This window comes from Bos grunniens, chromosome 6 (genome assembly GCF_055505025.1).
Source record: "Bos grunniens cultivar Pamir isolate PY7600 chromosome 6, Bosgru_T2T1.0, whole genome shotgun sequence".
Lineage (NCBI taxonomy): Eukaryota > Metazoa > Chordata > Mammalia > Artiodactyla > Bovidae > Bos > Bos grunniens.
The window spans coordinates 33,724,492-33,730,992 of NC_141170.1; the positions used below are offsets into that span (position 1 = coordinate 33,724,492).

A 6,501-nucleotide genomic window follows, 5' to 3' on the forward strand; every position below is an offset into this window, starting at 1 on the left:
AATTTTGATAAAAGCCTGAAATGTGCCATGCAATGTATACTTGCGAGGTAATCCTGGCCCCTTTTATTTCCTCTAAATTTTAGTGTGCTATTCAGTGTGCTTTTCAAGGGAACTACCTAGATAGAGAAAGGATGGTCAGGGCCCCCCAAACTGCCTCCAGACATCCAACCAGCCACAGTGATTTAGAGAAAGAGAAACATCAACATCCCTGTTTGACTGGGCCCTGTCAGATCAAAGACCAAAGTGTGAAGATGGGGTCCTGCCCTTAGAATGAACCCTGCCCATTGTAAAGTCTGACTCCTAGTGGACTCTGTTTCTCCTCCAAATTGAGGAAGGAAAAGAGGCTGTAAGAAGATGTCAAGTATGAGGAAGACTGGCATGGAAAAGATTCAGTTGCTTCCTCCTCCATAAAATATAGTAGTAATCTATTTTCTACTATGTAAAATACCCTTGGCTGTTATCTTCTACTATGTTAAATATCGTTTTGGAAATTTGTGAACTACTTTTTAGTTTGCTATCTGATATTATAGTCTTCTTCTAAGCACCTACACTAATTTTTTGCTGAGAACTTAGAGTTATTTTACATTCACATGACAAGTAGAAGTCAAATGCTAGTAAATTAAAATACCGTTAAAGGAATTGCTTGGGAATCAAAGTTGGTTATCTTATTTTGATTCTGGGCAAGCAAACCACATTAATCAGTGCTGTCAATGCTTTGTGCCTCATTGTCAAAATGTTCAGGACTGATTCAATAAATTTTAGCAACATCATTTTGGAACTTTTTCAACAGCCTTATTGATATTTAAAAGTAGTAACATGGTTTTCTTTTCTAAATTCAAATAATTTTGAAACTAGTAATAGTGCTAATACTCTGGATTCATGTAAGATACTACCAGTTGCCATATTTGTTGGAAGTAGGGCTTAACAATTTGCAATCTCAAAGAACTTATACTTCCTACGCAGCATAAGTTAAATTGATTATTGATAAATTAGAGACTTCCCTATAGCTCAGATGGTAAAGAATCTGCCTGCAGTGCAGAAGACCTGGATTCGATCCCTGGGTCAAGAAGATCCCCTGGAGAAGGAAATGGCAACCCACTCCAGTATTCTTGCTGGGAGAAACCCATGGAGAGAGGAGCCTGGTGGGCTACAGTCCATGGAGTCACAAAGAATTGAACACAATTACATCAATTTGTAAAAATATTTCTCATTGCATGCATGATTGTATGCACTTTCCTTTCTGTAAATAAAAAAATAAAAACTCTAATGAAATAATGAGTTATATTAAGTGAATATAAGTTAGCTCCCTTCTATAACAGTCAAAAAGAAATAAACCAGTAACTATTAAATTTGAGAGCTAGTATATGAAATAAAGTAAATTGCAAGTTATTAGTAATCTGTGACTGTTTTTGCACTAGAGTGAAGACCACCTAATGATTTCTCAAATATTTATACTTGTCATTGAAAATCTCATTTGTCTATGCCATTATGTGTGAAAGGTCATGGCTGCATAGAAACAGTAATAAGTACATAAAATGTGGGCATTCCATGTCACATTTCATGATAAAATTTGGTTTTTCCTCCCTCTGCTTGCATTCCCACTACAATTATGCTTCCTGTTGCCTTGACTCCCTTCTTATCTGAATAAATAGCTTCAGTATTTCTTTAAGAGAGAATATTTCTGACATGCCCTTCCCTGTTTTTTTTGTTCATGTGCTTCCTTTTATCCAGACTGTTCTTTCCATTTCTTCACCTGCCAATCTTGGATTCACTTCTGGAATTAAAGTGACGAAGCACTCTTTTCAGAAAGTCTTCACTTACCTCTTCAGCAGACTTAATGGATTCTTGCTCTGAGTTCTGAAAGCAGTTTAAATGCAGTTTCCCATGTATCATCATCTGTTATCTAAAAGACACTGCTTCTTTCAGTGCCTTATAATATCCATTTTTCATTTTATTTCTAAGACTTAAAGTTAATAATTCTACTGAAATTCACTCAACCCTAGGCCATCCAAAAACCAAAGCTTTCATAACTCGTGGTACAACCAGTGGCATTTACAAGGTGATCTACCATGGGATCCCTATGGTGGGCCTTCCTTTGTTTGCTGATCAACATGATAACATCACTCATATGAAGGCCAAGGGAGCAGCCGTCAGATTGGACTTGGAAAATGTTAAGGACAGATTTGCTCAATGCTTTGAAGCAAGTCATTAATAATCCTTTTTAAGTATAGTTTTGTTTTTCTACTCTTCCTAGAGAAGTTCTCATATGAAGACAAATGAGTCTTCATATAAACACAATGAGGAGTAAGATTGTTCAACACTTTTAAAACAGTCATCAGTAACCATTTTGAGTGTCACATTGAGTTTTTTCTCTGTGGTTTTTAGGGAAAAGGTTTATCTCAGGTTTAGGGATAGTGGAACAATTTTGGAAGAGTTACTCATTAGAATGAGAGGAATCACTTATAAATATAGGTATATTCTTAGTTCTTTTGGTTGTTATGTTATTTAGAAGAATGTAAAATCATAATGTAATTGATTTAGAAGATATACATTGGGACATTCCTGTAGAAAAGCCAAATTTTCTTAAACCAGGAATATTAGATTTCCAAATTATTTCAGGATATGCATTAATTTCAATATTATTATTATTAATATCATAACTATGATGTATATATCTTCCCCCTTTTGCTTCATGGTAACTTTGGAAAGAAAACATTTTGAGAATATATTGATAATAATAGCACAGTGACAGTGGACAATTTTGTTTTAAAAGTAGTATTATTTTTATTTTAGCACAAATACAATAAATGAGTACCATAAGAATCACAGTTTCTTCTTTTTTAAGAGCTATAGGCTTCATTTGGTGGTTTTTATGTAAAAGTACATCTCTCTAGTATCTTTATATATTTCTTAATCTTTAGTATTGTAAAGTTGCTGTCCAAAAATGAAAATAATTTATTACCAGATATATACTGAATGTTTATGAAACTCTACAAGGTGTACTAAGTCTTTTGGCACATACTAAGTAACTTTTTCATTATAGTCTTTCCCTAGAGTATAACAAAAATGTGTCTGGATTACTGACCTTTTCTCAAAAACCCAGTGCTCCCCATATGTTTTGTACAGAACAGGGAGAGAAGTTACCTCAATAATTATCGCTACAGTGCCATTTTGTAGCACTTTGTGATTCAGAGCTCCTGAATTTCTTTATTCCTCCTTCTTTCTTGACTGTTAGTCCATCATCATTTCAACTGTAGAAATAAATGTAACTGCAAAGCCTGAAAGTGAAATGTTGAGCCTTCTCCAGATTCTAAAATAACTAACAAGGAAAACAATATTAGCAAACATTTGCTGAGAGCTTACTTTATGTTAGGAATGCCTCTAAGAATCAATACATTATTCTTCAAAATAATCAGATAAGGTACTATTTCCATTCATTCCATTTCACAATAAAAAACTGTGAACTAGGAAGAATGAAAAACAGGCAGCAAATAAGTGTCAGAGTCAGGATTCAAACCAAGGCAATTCACTGCCACACTTTTAACTGTTACTTCACTAATAAAAGATCATCATCAATTTCTGGGCTACTCCTCCTCATCCCTGCCTGAATGTATCTCTGAACCTCATCATAGATATACCAGGTATCTCTGGGTTATGACAGCATTTTAAAACTTATTAAAAATTCTTTACTGGATGATTCCAGCTTTGAACACTCAAATCATGTATTTATTTCTTCTCTTCTTTCTCTTTCTTTGCCTTAGGGACTTAACTAATTCTACTCTTTAGGCTTCAATGTTTCTCCTTCCCCATCTTTTCTCTCTTAGCTTGAAATTCTATTCATTTAATAAATTCTAGCCCATAAGCTCTCTATAATTGTCCCTAAGGAAAATAATATATTTTCTTTCCTTTATGTGGCATTCATTTATACCATCTGCATGAAAATTTCACACATTTATCTTTTCTGGTTTGTTGTATAAATTAATGTCTCTTTGGTTTTCCTTTAGGTATACAGAGAATGTGATGAGGTTATCAACCATTCTACGTGATCAGCCTATGAAGCTCCTAGACCGAGCAGTCTTCTGGATTGAGTTTGTCATGTGCCACAAAGGAGCCAAGCACCTGTGGCCAGCTGACTACCTCAACTGCTTCCAGTACCACTCCCTGGATATGACTGGGTTCCTGCTGGCCTGTATGACAACTGTTATTTTCCTTCTCATAAAAGGTTGCTTGCTTTGCTATCAAAAGTTTGTTAAGACAGGAAAGAAGAAAAAGAGGAAGTAGACTGTGAGATCTCAGGCTAGCAGACATGATAGATAGTGTTATTCCATTTAATTCAACCACTATGGATCAAGTTGTGACCAGATTTTCCTCCATATTTGACAAGAACTGTGTCTTCCTGTTTTACCCAAAATTTTAATCTTGATTGAATATATTGTGTTAGTTAATCCACTCAACTCTAAGGATGAAAATCCTGTGTATTTCTTGATAAACACTTAAATATTCCTCTTGAAATGATCAGTTCTGTTCATCAAACCAAAGAAAAATGGTACCTAAAAATATAAGGTGGATTATAGTCAATTTAAAATTCTAATTTCATAAATCTTTCAGTAATTAATTCTACTTTTTAAAATACTGATTTATGTATAATTTTATTTTGGGGGGGGCTCCAAAATCACTGCAGATGGTGCTGCAGCCATGAAATTAAAAGACACTTACTCCTTGGAAGGAAAGTTATGTCCAACCTAGATAGCATATTGAAAAGCAGAGACATTACTTTGCCAACAAAGGTCCGTCTAGTCAAGGCTATGGTTTTTCCTGTATCATGTATGGATGTGAGAGTTGGACTGTGAAGAAGGCTGAGGGCCGAAAAATTGATGCTTTTGAACTGTGGTGTTGGAGAAGACTCTTAAGAGTCCCTTGGACTGCAAGGAGATCCAGCCAGTCCATTCTGAAGGAGATCAGCCCTGGGATTTCTTTGGAAGGAATGATGCTGAAGCTGAAACTCCAGTACTTTGGCCACCTCATGCAGAGTTGACTCATTGGAAAAGACTCTGATGCTGGGAGGGATTGGGGGCAGGAGGAGAAGGGGATGACAGAGGATGAGATGGCTGGATGTCATCACTGACTCGATGGACGTGAGTCTGAGTGAACTCTGGGAGTTGGTGATGGACAGGGAGGCCTGCTGGGATTCATAGGGTTGCAAAGAGTCGGACACGACTGAGCGACTGAACTGAACTGAACTTACAACAAAAAAGAAAATTACAGGTGAATATCTTTGATGAATATTGATGCAAAAATCCTTTTAAAATATTAGCTAACAAAAAAATTAGTACACTGAACTCAATTATACATTAAAAAAATCACACACCATGATCAATTTGGATTTATTCTAAGATTACAAAGATGGCTCAACATATGAAAGTCAATCAATGTGATACACTACAGTAACAAAAGGCAAGATAAAAATCACACAAATATCACCAATTTGATAAAATTCAGTATCTCTTCATGACAAAAACTCTCATCAAAGTGGGTACAGAGGAAACATATTTCAACACAGGGGCTTCCCCAGTGATTCAGGGATAAAGAATCAGCCTGCAGTGCAGGAGACACAGGACACACGGGTTGGAACCCTGGGTCAGGAAGATCCACTAGAAGAAGGAATGGCAACCTACTTCAGTACTCATGCTGAGAAAATCCCATGAGCAGAGGAGCCTGGCAGGCTACAGTCCATGGGGTAGCAAAAAGAGTCAGACACAACTGAGCAATGGAGCATATTCAACATAATTAAGGGCATTTATGACAACTGAGCGACTTCACTTTCACTTTTCACTTTCATGCTTTGGAGAAGGAAATGGCAACCCACTCCAGTGTTCTTGCCTGGAGAATCCTAGGGATGGGGGAGCCTGGTGGGCTGCCGTCTATGCGGTCGCACAGAGTCGGACACGACTGAAGCGACTTAGCAGCAGCAGCAGCAGCATGACAACTGAGCGACTTCACTTTCACTTTTCACTTTCATGCATTGGAGAAGGAACTGGCAACCCACTCCAGTTTTCTTGCCTGGAGAATCCCAGGGACGGGGGAGCCTGGTGGGCTGCCGTCTATGGGGTCGCACAGAGTCTGACACGACTGAAGTGACTTAGTAGTAGCATGACAAACCTACAGCAAACAGATTAATAAATAAATAATAAAGCAAAACACAATACGTCTGTATCACAAAGCTGAATTTGGAGTTGAAACAATAAATTGAAAACTGGTATGACAGACAATAGTACTTCAAATTTTTCATTCATTAACATCCCAAAGGTTTTTGCATCCTTGGGCCCAGCATCATAATAAAATTCAGGTGAATAGAGGCATGTGTGGGTGCTCAGTTATGTATGACTCTGTGATCCAATGGACTGTAGTCCGCCAGGCTCCTCTGACCATGGGATTTCCTAAGCAAGAATACTGGAGTGGGTGGCCATTTCGTTCTCCAGGGGATTTTCCTGATCCAGGGAA

The 6,501-nt window shown here is 37.1% G+C and overlaps 1 pseudogene; it reads left to right on the forward strand.

Moving 5' to 3' along the window:
• Positions 1–354: 354 nt before the first annotated feature.
• Positions 355–4,281, forward strand: LOC147370567 (UDP-glucuronosyltransferase 2B15-like; annotated as a pseudogene).
• The last annotated feature ends 2,220 nt before the right edge of the window (positions 4,282–6,501 follow it).